This window comes from Micropterus dolomieu, linkage group LG01 (assembly GCF_021292245.1).
Source record: "Micropterus dolomieu isolate WLL.071019.BEF.003 ecotype Adirondacks linkage group LG01, ASM2129224v1, whole genome shotgun sequence".
Taxonomy (NCBI): domain Eukaryota; kingdom Metazoa; phylum Chordata; class Actinopteri; order Centrarchiformes; family Centrarchidae; genus Micropterus; species Micropterus dolomieu.
This window is the reverse complement of record NC_060150.1, coordinates 30600534-30613787: the sequence shown is the minus strand read 5'-3', so window position 1 is coordinate 30613787 and position 13254 is coordinate 30600534. Positions and strand designations below refer to the sequence as shown.

The 13254-nt window shown below is 38.7% G+C and overlaps 1 pseudogene; it reads left to right on the top strand.

Moving 5' to 3' along the window:
• The first annotated feature begins 9104 nt into the window (after positions 1 to 9104).
• LOC123980339 overlaps positions 9105 to 13254 on the top strand; it is a 23620-nt pseudogene continuing 19470 nt past the window's right edge.

The following is a 13254-nucleotide window of genomic DNA, read 5'->3' as shown; positions in this document are numbered from 1 at the left end:
CTCCGCATCCTTCATCAGGGCTCAGGTTAAAACAGAACAGACTATATCCATTACAAAACTCGTCGCGGGTTATGGCCATAGCATTGTTTTTAAGATACGTTCCAGTTCCAGGGTTTTGAAGGATATTGTTGGCCGTCAACATATAAACATAAAAACTCTATATCATAATGGTTAAATGTAAATTATGAGTCGGTCCCCCAACGATATGTCGAGCTGTGAAAATATTGTACATCCAGGGTAGTTGGTAAAGCCCACTTCGTCTGCTTGTTCCAAGTTTCCGCCATTAGCTTTGGTGATTTTTACGCACGTGTACAGAAACATATTGTTTAGATCCAGGTAGTCCTCTGTACTAGCTGGAATGAAAAATTCAAGGGGTGCAGAGTCTGATATTACTGCTAGAGGAGGGAATTCGACATAGATGCATTTCTTAATACTTGTTTGTGTTAACGGCACCATAAACAGGTCTAGCTCCGACTTGACGCACTCTTGTGACAGGCTATGTACCAACGACATTCTTTCATAATCTAAACAAACCCCTAAAGATACCCCCTAACCCTGCACCATACTGAGCACCGAGCCCGATGTATCCTGGTAAATCACCTCCCCTTTGGGCTGTATAATATGCAATGTACTTGTCCGTATTGTGAGCATATGGATGGTACATGTTTGCTCCTTGTCTAATACTGATATTTTACCGTACGTAAAAAGGATATGTTGATTCTGATCTGACTTGAGAGAAATATCAATACTATCAATGTGTGTTTTGCAGAGCCTCAGGTAGTGTGGTCTGTCATAAGTATTTGTGATCATACGGTTGTTCGGCTAATATATGTACTATTCTTAAAAGAGGGATGTAACTATCCTCTACTGTTTGATGATCAACAATATCGGTATAAACAAATGTATTATACATCCCTACGTTAACATCGGCAGGATGTGGCGCAAAAAATGGCATCTGTGTCAACACTGTGTTTGTTCGTGGCTGAGATCTAAACATTGCAATTCCCTCGTGAGTTTTAAAAGCCGCTTCGGGGATTAATAACAACATTTGTGCAAGTTTTCCTTGAAACGTTAATGCTTACTCTGTTGGTAATGTGGTTGTAATCAAGCTCAATGTGACCCATGTCGTTTTCAGATAAACAACTGTCTAGTTCAGCTATCATCTGTGACATTGTTGTATAGAATCCCTGTGTTGCTGATAGAACTATCCCTTTGTTGGATTTTTTATCAAACACAACAAATTTTGAGTCTTCTGATGAAAACAATTTCCATGTTTTTGGATATTGTATTTCTTTCAAACCCACCTCATATGCTGATTTAAAGTGTAAAGGCTTGGATAGTTTCGTTCTAAAGTTTGCTATTGTATTGCTCGGGTAAAATAATGCAGACGAGTTGCTGGGCAGGGTGACAACAAAATCCTCTGTATCCATTTATGTGTGTTTGTAATCTGCTAAGGTAGCTGAATGACCTGTTTTTCCAAAATCCACGAGTTAAATTTACCTGGCCATCCGACCCATTTGACTAACACCATGTCCCGGCCTTGTCTTTTCTTTCTAGATAAAATCTTTTCTATTTTAAATGTTTTGTTTTTATCTATAATAACTTTTTTTACATCTCTTGCTCATAAAATGTCCCCTGTAATATTTCGCCGTCATAGTCTTTTAACCTGTAAACAGGAGGGTCCCTTGACACGTATTCCTTTACAGTGAAATTTTCAGTATAATTTTGCTCATATCCTTTTTTAAAAGGGCCATGTAGTTTAGAAATTCTTACAATATCGCCCACCTCATATTTAAAATGAATTACTCTTTTATCTTTTGTTTTATACAAGTTGTTAAATACAATATCTTCATTGTCTTTTGTTACATCAATCGGTTTTATTTTAATACTACGACGATAACTATGATTGTAGGAGGTGACTAAATCCTGCAATATGTCTACGTATCGTTTAGAATTATTGGCTGTTAAATAACGCCACATTTTAGATTTCAGAGTCTTGTTAAAGCGCTCTACTACAGATGCCTTAGTCTCATTTGATGTAGTAAAGTGTACGATACAATTAATTTTCATTAACGCCTCAAAATCTTTGTTTAGGAACTCTTTTCCCTCGTCTGTTTGAATTTTATGCGGTATTCTACCTTCAGCTAAGATATCTTTAAAGGACATTGTGACGCATTTACCTTACTCTTATTTTTTAAACAACGCACCCATACGTATTTTGAAAACAAATCTATACACGTTAATAAATAGCGTACCCCATCGTTTTCAGTAGAATAAGCGGTAATGTCAACTAGATCTAGCTAGAATTGCCAATTTATTGAATTCACTAAAACCTTGTTTCTCTTAAAATGCACCGGAGCCGTCTTGTGTAGAGTATAGGCATCTTGCTTCATGAGCCAGTTTTCTACGTCTGAATCTGCGTACCAAACTCCAGTAGTGTCAAATAGGGCCTTTTTAAGTTTTGCTTGCCTCCGTAACCCCCTGCATTTTCTGTCGCATAGTATACAGTATATAGTCCTCATCACCTCCTCCATGATCTTTGTTACCAAGATTGACGCTTCAACATCTGTGTTTTATTTCCAACAACATATGCAACATATCCGTCAGCAATGAATACAAGTATACACTTTTCAAAAATCAGTACAAGCACCTATGTTTTTACAAACCAAAGATTCAGTTAAGCAATACATCACATCAGCAACATCGACAAGTTGTTTTCTGGTTAGCATTAAAACACACAAATCAATGCTAAAAGTACAAAAACAAAACACATGACCTGTATGAAAATCATTATCTTTCATAGGAAAAACATTTGCTATATCGAGTAGAGTAGATTTCACATCTGCATATTTATCCGCTGTCATTTCCACCATGGTACGCCATCCAGAGGTCATTCGTCTAACCCATTCTGTCTGTTTGTCAAATCTAGAACAACATAGTGTCCTATCTGTGTCACATATCGCATTGTTAGCAGCTTCACACAACAGTGTTCTCATCTTATACACGATGTATCTCTTTTTGACATGGTTTAGTAGACTAGACACATTCCCCATTGTTTTTTAGTGTTGTTCCCCCTTCCAGATGTCCAGAGATTCCTTAACTACTGTGTTCACACTGTCCTCCACTCTAACTACCCGTTTAAGCGAAGCAATGAGAAAAGGGTTCATCAGCCAAATCTGTAGAGCAGCTGCTGCAATGTCTCGAATACTGCATTCACATATTGGCACCAACCCAAGACCACGTAGGACGTACTTTTGAGCATCAGCAAAATTTTTGTTAAAAAGTTTCTACGTAATTTCTCTCTTATGTCCTTTAATATAAAAGAAGGGTAGCGTGTCAATGCATGTGAGAGGTTGTTTTCTGCACCATTTGTCTGTATATGCACAGTACACACATGTTTGTAAAGCTTTTTGCTGCAGTATATCATATAAATAATAAGCTACGGTTACCTGTATAATACTGCTAGCAGTAGTGTTAGGAGATGTGTCCTTGTCGCAACAATCCAGAGTGTCCAAACAGGCACCCTTAAAAGGCTTGGCCCTGCTCTTGTCCTCTTCTGCTTTTTCCCCAGTTCTTTGCCATAGTCATCCACCCATGAGTTATCATCATCCTGGAGTAATGGAAAATATTTAGGGCTGCTTGATAGATCCTCACCCGCTGCACATGTCCTCGTACCTGCACAAAACATTTTAATTAGAACAATGTCACCGTCAGCCCCGTCGTGGAGGTCTTTGAGGTTGTCTGTGGTGTTGTTTGTTGTTCATCTTGCTTGTCCTCAGGACCAAAAAGTTTTCTTTTGATCCCTAACATAAGGTTTATACCATCTGAATAATTTATCAATGTGTGAGAAGATTTCAAGGGTTCTATCCCATTCACGATCTAAAAAAGGATTCTGGGTCGTAGACTTCAAGGTCTCTCCTGGCACAGACCCGCACCATTGTGTGGTATTGACTCCTTTTGAAGCACTCATATCTTTACAGACTTTGTTTCTGAAGTAATTCCAGTCTTTGGCTGAAAAACTAATGTGCGGTGTTCTTTCACAAAGAAAAATTTCATCAAGCTCTCTTGTGTAAAGATGAACTGATCCATGCTCAAACAAGAATACTGACATTGTAAAATCTTCCACCGCCCATTCAAACTGAGGCGCCCAAGCCTTTCGGTCCAGAAAATCAGCCAATGTTGTTGGGGGAGTCTTCTTTCTGGGAGCCATACACAACAGGATCTATAATTATACGTCATTTTGGAGTCATTACTCTTAATTGATTACCTGCGACGTCCATGATTGTGATGCTGCAAAGATGGCGCTGTTGTTCTGCACAAACATAGCTCTTTCCGATACAGATTTACCCAAAAAATCGTTCAGTCACACTGCTCCACGCTCTTGGTCAGATGTAAGTCAAAAAACTAGCCCGCTATATATATACAACCGATTGCTAAAGCCACTCCCAAACATTGGCTTTTAGAGGATAACACTGGACATCCCATATACACAAACCCCCCTTTTCACACCCGTCTTCACCTTTTGGTGATCGACCCCCACCACCGCTAATAGAGAATGGCCAGACACGCCCTAATACACACACCCATTTTCACACACCCCATGTCTTTGTTGTTCAACCTTGCTATGACCCCAATCTTTTTTTTTCTTTTTTTTATTAATACATTTATTTTTTAATTAAATTAAATTTTTTTAATAAATTTTTTAAAATAATTTTTAATTAATTTTTTGATTAATCCAAATTTATTCACGTGCACAACTGTTGTTTGCTGGCCTTTATTTACTACTAACAGTCAATGTTCCTATGACCAAAAGCACTCCCATGGTTTACAGGCCACAGCTTGAGAACAAAAGATCCTACAGGGCTGTAGATTGATATCCTGCATGTCTGTAGCTCCTATGGGTCGCCAGCAGAGGTAGATAAAGACTGCCTCCGCCAAAGCAAACTCTTCTCTACTTCAATCTGATGACGAAAGGAAACTTATTAGCTCAGCCGACCTCACCAAGATGGCGGTCCACCAGACGGTCTCTGTTGACACAAAAAACTGCTGTCATAGAGCCCTGCGTGGGCCTCAAATCTAGGCCCTAGCCCTCCTTCCCATTACACAGCTTACTGTTGCAGCTAATAAAACTGTTCTGTTATGTTTTTAATGGAATTAAATGTTTTAAATTAAAGTGTACATTTAAACTGGACCCAAAAGCACAACACAGCCAGATAACCGTTTATTGTAGAAAATAAACAAATTCAGTTCACAGGAGATGATCCAGGTCCAGACAGGGAAAACGGAGCGATGTGGTTTGGCTGAAGCAGTGATTGGGGAGCAGGTGGGCAAGGAGGCAGGCTGGTCCAGGTAGTCTCTGAGACGAGGGAGAATACACAAAGGTTAGTTGACACAAGGAAAAGTCACAAAACACAAGTTAACAAGCCAAGGTGTGTACTACTGGAGATACACAGATGATCTGGCAAATACTAGCATGCTGAACCGGATTGATTTGAGGCGGTTGATTAGAAATGAGATGCAGGTGTGTAGAGACCCAGAGTGCAGGAGCCAGGGAGGAAAGCCATGCCCACCTGCAAACCAAGCAGACTCACAGGCAAAAACAGACAGAGAGGCACAATAGGGTGGAAGAAACAGCAGAGAACAAAAGGTAAACAGAGGATAGGGTCCACCAGGTATAACATTATATGGCTATATTTTGTTTAGTTTCTTTATTAAGTTAATTTAGAAAAATGGAGCATATTTTCTGTTTAAAGTTTTTGTTTTTTAAAGTGATGACCAAGCAAGCGGCCAGCGGCCAACAGTGAGTTGAGCCTCTCAAATCAACACTTGACTTGCCTACAATATAATCCATAGATATAAAACACTTCAAACATATTACATTGTCAGTTAAAGTGTTTATTATAGCTTGTAAGAAGGCATTTTTGACAGGCGGAGGCAGGCTGCTCTTATATTTGCCATATTTTTGCAGCCTACAATATAAACAAATAGGCTAATAATAAAACAAGTACATGCAGGTCACTTTGCAGTCCATGCACCCGACATGCTGGTGTATGGACTGCATAAATTACACAGCTGCTGGTTTTGGCCAGATGGGCGCACACACTATTTTCCATCAGCGCGGAGCACATTCCTGGCATACAAAACAGAGGGGTGGCCATCATGTCAAGGGGGTTGATTCCCCATTCCTGGACCGTGTGTAGCAGGTCTGTCGACGATCTGGGTCTCCCAAGCCGGAGGGGTGATCAGGTGCTATCTGAAGAGGGGCAGTACTTAGAAGACAGGTCTCTAGCAGGATGTGGTATGCACCATCAAGTGAGCGAGCGCTGCGTCCACTCGGTTTTCGTATACCCCAAATTGGATTGCGTTCCAGGTCTGGACACTGTGGCCTGCCTCCTGCCCTGTGTGCTTTTGTTCCTCCATCTTCTAATGCACAGAGAGTTGTTTTTCAATATGTTAAAACCTATGCTGCTGCCATTTCCTCCTGCCACTAAGGTTTCAGTGACAGGACAGTGTTAGCTCAACTGTTGTTGAAGCGTTTCCTGGAGGGCGTGCGCATGGCCTCCTTACAGGTCAGAGGAGGAAGCTGCGTTCCATCTCCTCTGTCTGGTGCACCCACTGTTTTTTGACTTTTAGTTTTAAGTTTTTAGTTCTTTTAGTTCTGACCCATAATCCCTCCATAGTCCCTGTGCTCTTTTGTCCACTTTTATCTGTCTCCCGGGTCACGACTCACTCTGTAGTGAGTGTTCGTGTAGTGCGCATCCCCCTTGTTGGATAGCGCGGGGGTGCTTGTGTTAACCCTACTCTGTCTACAGCAGTTACAGTGCATTTAACCAAATGTATTAAAATGTATCAAAACATAAATTTAAGTTCGGACCTTGGTGCGGATTTTCAGTTGTGAAAGCCCCCTTATACACAGGGTGAGGCTGTGGTTGTGGCCCATCCCAATGGTGGACGTTGACAAAGCTCTTCAGTGCTGCACATGCGCGTAAGGCATAAACCCACTAGCGATAGCCTTAGACTTTTATACTCATAGAATCTGGAACGTTCATTCAGTCACATTGACCCAGGCTTTTCCCCTATGTATTTATTACTGTGGTCTGTTCTTTTGCCAAACAGCTGCATTCTGCCAGTTTTCTCAGTCAACTGAACAATTGTGCTTTTTGGCAGAACAGTTACAAACAGCTGAAATGTTTACTCTATGGTTAAATCAATGTCACTTTCCAATACAGTTAACTTTCCAGATATCAAAAGATATTTTCTCACATAACTTTAATCATTTAAATTATGGAATCAAAACTTATTTATGGTTTATTGGTTGTTTAGACATACAAGAGTGCAAATGGCCACCACAGCATAAACAGTAGCTAATCTCATTTTATATCACCAAGACAAGTTCAAGGTGCTGCTGACATTTGTCTTTCAGCTGCATTAAACTCACTGCAGAGCACTAACACCTCTCTCTTTGTGCTGTTTAATTTCTACAGGATGCAGTAGAACCAGACTATGTAAACAGAGTGATTGAGATTCAAGCATCATGAAGGAGAAGAGGGAGATGTCATGTTCTCCATAAATGCAAAATGTCTCTTTCGTCTAATTCTTAAATAATGGATGGATGAGTGTAAACATGACTGAGTTTTTAAATTTATAATAAAAAAACAATATACTGTATAGTCATCATTTATCATTTTTATTGTATTGTTTTTATTTGTATTTAGTGCTTCATGTGAGCTTTATCTTTAGTATCTTTTATGTATTCATTTATTGTTTTACTGTACAGCACTTTGTGTCCACTTGGATTGTAAAGTGCTCTATAAATAAATTTTGATTGATTGATCATTAGTTTGTATAAGATTCTTCTGGTAATTATTGTAATTTGACTGAACTGTGTTTTCTTTGTCTTTAGAAATATAAAGAGAAATAAAGTATTTCAATGTGTTTAAGGCTTCAAAGTCTGTTTTCCGTTATGTAATAAAAAAATAATTGAGTGTTTTTGTGAAGCAGTTTATTTGCCTTTTGACTGTTTCCTTTTGTGGGGTTAATTGATAACTTATCTGTTATAAGTAAATAGTTATTTCAATCATGTGAAAAGCTTGTGAGTATGCAGGGCAAAGAAAGTAGCCTGCAACATGTTTCCTACTTTCCCTTGAAAGCATTTCATAACTCAGCTGCTGAATGATCCATACATGTACTTACAGTGGCAGACATTATAAACATTATAGCAAGTCCTTCAAGAGAACAAAACATTCATTACAAGACACATCGAATGTATATCTCTGTGTAAAAGAGAAGTGGTTGAGGGTAAACTGAGGATGTCGGTTAAGAGTGCTTAAAAGCTTACAGAGGAAGATGGTCAAGTTCCCAAATAATTTTTTTTAAATATGTCAATAAGGACATTGACTAAAGTAAGTAAAAAAGACTATTAAGACATATAATGTTTCTACTTACCTTCTTTATGATTGGACATGAACACTTTTACAGCTGTGTTCTGCAAAAAATGCACAAATCTTCCTTTTTTTTCAAATCTCCTTTATGATGTGCACTTGTTTGTTTGGTGCATGTTGATAAAACCACAACAGAGTCCTCACCTGATCCAGCAGAAGGAGCCTTACCAACTCTGTTTGTTGCCACAATCAGCCGTTTTCTTTTGGGTCTGTAAACTGGCCTGAATGTACTAAACAGAAACTCAGCAGGAGAGGATCATCTGAACCTTTATCCCCTGGAACTGTCCTACATACAATACATTAAGTTCATTTTGTTTTTAATTGTCACTATTAGCATGTAATATCAGCTACAGAAAACATAGAGAATATATGATTGCAGTCAATACAATACTATATTAGTGTATAAACTTAACTAGTTTATACTAAAGCTAGAAAATTATTAATCTAAATAATTAAATCATTTGCACCGTGATGAGTTTAAGATGCAACAACAGCCGACTTCTTCACTGACGGTGCGAGTAAAAATGTAAGTAAGTAAAAATGATAACTTGTATTTCTGCGGTATAGAGGGTATGCGCATGATGTCACAGAACGCAGTTACGGTCACTGAGTGGCAGAAAGACGAGCAGCAGTGTTAGCCTGAATAAGCTAAAACACAAACAACACATCTAAAATGGGAAAGAGCTGGACCACTGGTTCTTTGGTAAGCAGTTAGGATCACTGTTGAGTCCAATTGCCTTTAATATGACCAAATATTCACTTCTTTTACTCCCGGTTTGCTAAACGCAGCCATGGTAACAGTTTTTTTTGCCACTCAGTTCAGCGTGTTCCGGAAGGGGAAGTGACATCGACGCATATCCTCCATTGTGTGTTATCTTGTTTGAATCAACCACACGGCTTGTTTTTATATTAGCAGGGAAGTCATTTACTGGTCTGTCGCAGTTCTGCTGAATTTCCCTGATTTTAAAACTAATTGTTTCTCTGTTTCAGCTGCAGGCTTGTTTGATATAAGGTAAAATGTTATTGCTTTTTATGTTTATACTTATTTAGCTAATTTTTATGAACTCAGCTGAAAAAGACATGATATATTTCATTAGTTGAGTTTTGGTTCAGCAGAAATGAGAAGTTGCTTCAGCAACATTTTATTTGAACTTTAATATGATAAACTCTCGCTGGATCATTTTGATTTTATATTGAAACTGTGCAGCCCTGCAGATATTAATCACTGCTTATAACACAGTATCATCTGGAGTAGAAGAAGCCAGTCAGAAGCACGAAGCTGGCAAGCTACCGTCTTCCTCAAACAAGCTGACGATGTGGATTTGTGGTCAGAACCTGAAAGCTGTTAGTTGAGAGGTAATAGATCCCACAGCAGCTAATGTTAATTGTTATTTTTATATCGTTATTTTATATTATTATTTTATATTGAAACTGTTCAGTGCCATGTTTTCTTATTTAATGACTGAGGTGTGTAAAGCGTTTTACACATGTAGCGTTTGTTTAATAGCTAAAGTTCTATACATGGCTAACCTGTGTGTGAAATAGACGAGGGGGGCATTTGTTCTGTTACTGTACTTTAAGTATTTACATAAGTAGCTATTTATACTAACTGGCCACTTTGTAAGGGAACACCTTCCTAATACCGGGTTGGCTCCTCTTTTTGCCTTCGAAACTTCCTGAGTTCTTCCTGGCATACTTTCATCAAGGTGTTTGAAACATTCCTCAGAGACTTTACAAAGCCTGTACAAATTGTAGCCTCAGTTTCCTGTTCTTAGCTGACAGGAGTGTGGTCTTCTGCTGCTTTAGCCCATCTACTTCAAGGTTCAATGTGTTGTGCGTTGGCTAAAGCCCTGGATGTTTTGACTGTAGCCCTGAATGTAACTCAACAACAACAACAAAAATGTTTTCTGTATTAATATGATGATGATATGATTTTCCATCTCTGATGAAGATTAGTGCCCTCGCCTCATACAGTCCCAGACGGGCTCTGTGTCTGTCAGACGGTCTAAAGGGGGTAGCCTACTACCACATAAGCCACATAAGAGCAATAACGTGTGGTAATGCACAGCAGAGGGGCTCAAAATATTATTCTGCAATCAGAGAACACAGATATGTGGGAGAGATTGTCAATGTGCAGAAAGTTTTGAACCTGAGCAGAAAACCTGCTGAAACACAGAGTTGTTAACGTCCAGCAGTTTATAACTGAATTAAAATTAATTAATTTATCATTGAGGTGAAAAGGTGCCATGTGGACATTTAAAGAGGTTACTTCAGTCGTGCCTGCATGTGTGTTGACTCAGCAGGGATGAAAATAAATGAGAAAAGTGGAAACAGGAGAAACATATCTGAAACCAGGTGAAAACATGATTCTGGCAAAGCCCCCAATGTTTCAAGAGCCTGGAAACGCCCCTGCTCAAAGAGCACATTTCCTGCATTCAACTGCAGATGTCAATGTTTCATTGATTATTTATTTTACTGCGCTGTTGTGTGTGGGAGGCGGTTAAAGTCGACACAACTCAACAACTGAGTCAGGTGGGAAAATACTAAACTTTTCTGTACAGCACTGTGAATGTTTTGCATCTGTTCACAGTGAGTGTACTGTAACATACATGAAAGCACTTGGACTGAACACTAAATGGACAAAAGAGACAAATATCCTTTTGTGACACAACTGCTGTTTGTCCAGTAAAAGCTGGATCATGACTTCAAGTCCAGAGGAAGGTCTACCTCCAGTTCATCATGCCATTTCATGTTTTTACAGAGTCAAACAGGTGAAGAGCTGGCTGTTGAAAACCCAGCAAGTAAAACCGAAGAAAAAGAAGAAGACATCCATTATGGAGAGATCAACTTTTTCAATTCATTATTTAAGTGCCCCCGTGCGTTATAGCGATGAGCCAACAACGCGCCTGACCACAATTTAATAAATTGAGCCAGTTTCACTTTAAAATCACCAGCAAAAGGATCTCTCTTTGATGTGGTCTTCTCTGGTTGGAATTTATTTACTGATTTTACTTCTTACCTACTGGATGAAATGTTCAACCCACCTGCAACATTTTGTGTTTCCAAGTATAAGATGCACAAACTCTTTATAGCAGAGATTAATAAGAAGAAAGTGTCTCGGGAAAACTTTGACTCACTATGATCTAAACAGTCCCATTGTCAGCAGGTCGGATTTGTTCAGCTGGGGATTTGAACCCTCGCTACAGACCAAGTGATTTACTGACAGAGCTACTGGTGTAAGGCTGTTTCTACACACCTTCTCACAACTTGAGGTAGTGACGTCACATGTGCCAAACCTGAATAGTTTAAACTTAAAACGCTTATAACAGTCAAAATGCTGGTGAGAAAATTCAGGAAAAAAATCACACATCATTCTGCTGCATCATTTGATCCAACACTGAGCAAAAAAGAAAATGTTGTCTAACGGTTTGACCAATTGAAAAACCCTTTCATACACTTGATATTGGCCATCTACAGACAGTCTGTGTTGATTTTGGTAGTGTTTAAAGAAAGACTTATGGAGATATAGATGTTAATTGGATTAGCACATTCAGAAAAATAGAGGGTGACTGACTTCTGAATTGACCATAGGTTGCAATAAGATAAACGGTTGTCACATCACATTAGTGGATGTGCTGAAAACATTTGAGCTCTCTAGGACGTACGGATGATTTTCTTAGATTTATTGAAGTTTGGAATGAGAAACATCTAGAAATGTACAGTTCGCCTAGTGGAAGTCACATTATGTCAGCAAAGCTCGGACCAAGCATCTGAACAGACGCGTCAAGTTTGGTAAAATTGTACATAACGACACGAAAGTAGAAGTTTATGAAGAAAAAAACGATTGATGTAGACAAGTGGCAAAAAGTCTCATAATTTGACATTTTTAGAGCAGAGGACCATTGGAGCAAAGATGCAGATGAGTCCAGAGATTAAAATAATGAAACAAGTTTGACTCTATATGAAGCCGTTTTCGAGATGATTGCAAAAATGTAAAGTTGATTGTTGTCTGCTAATTTTGGTGAGATTTTGTCCAGCAGTTTTTGCTGCCCAAACACTTTCAGCGGAGAAAAAGAAGAAAGAAAGAATAATAAGAACAAAAACAATAGCTTCGCTGCTTGGATCACTAAAAATATAATATAATGTAATGCAGGAATCAGTAGCTTGTTTTGTTAGCTTAAGTTACTTTTTTGGGACAATTTGTTTCTATATTTTAATTGCATTGTATGTTTTCTTATTGTGCAAATGAACCTTTCTCTAAGTATTTTCAAAGCATTTCCTGTTGCAAGATATTTTTCAGAACATTTTTAACAAACGCTTCCATTAAGTGATACTAAGTGAAAACATAAAGTGCCATTTCAAAATATCCCCAGCATCAACAGTGTAAATGACATCTATGACGGTGGTGGAAGAAGCTCTCAGATACCAGTACAACAATGTACAAATACTCCATTACAAGTAAAAGTATTGTATTGTGTAAAACTGTAAAAGTGCTTCATTTACAATTGCCATTAGAATTAATACATTTATTACAAAGTACTTATTTTGTCCGAGGAGCAAGTGAATGCACAGTGAGCCACAGTTGGTTGCAATTTGCAACCCTCATCACTAGATGCCACTAAAAATTACACACCGAACCTTTAAAATAGCTCCTAATGTAACTCATCAGAATCAATGACTAAGTTGTATTTTAATATTCGTTAATCACACAGGAATAGTCGGTCAAAGGTGACAATGTTTAAAGGCCAGTGTCTGAACCAACAGCAGTGACCAGGTTAGGGTGAGAAATGGGGAGAGAGAGAGAGAGAGAGAG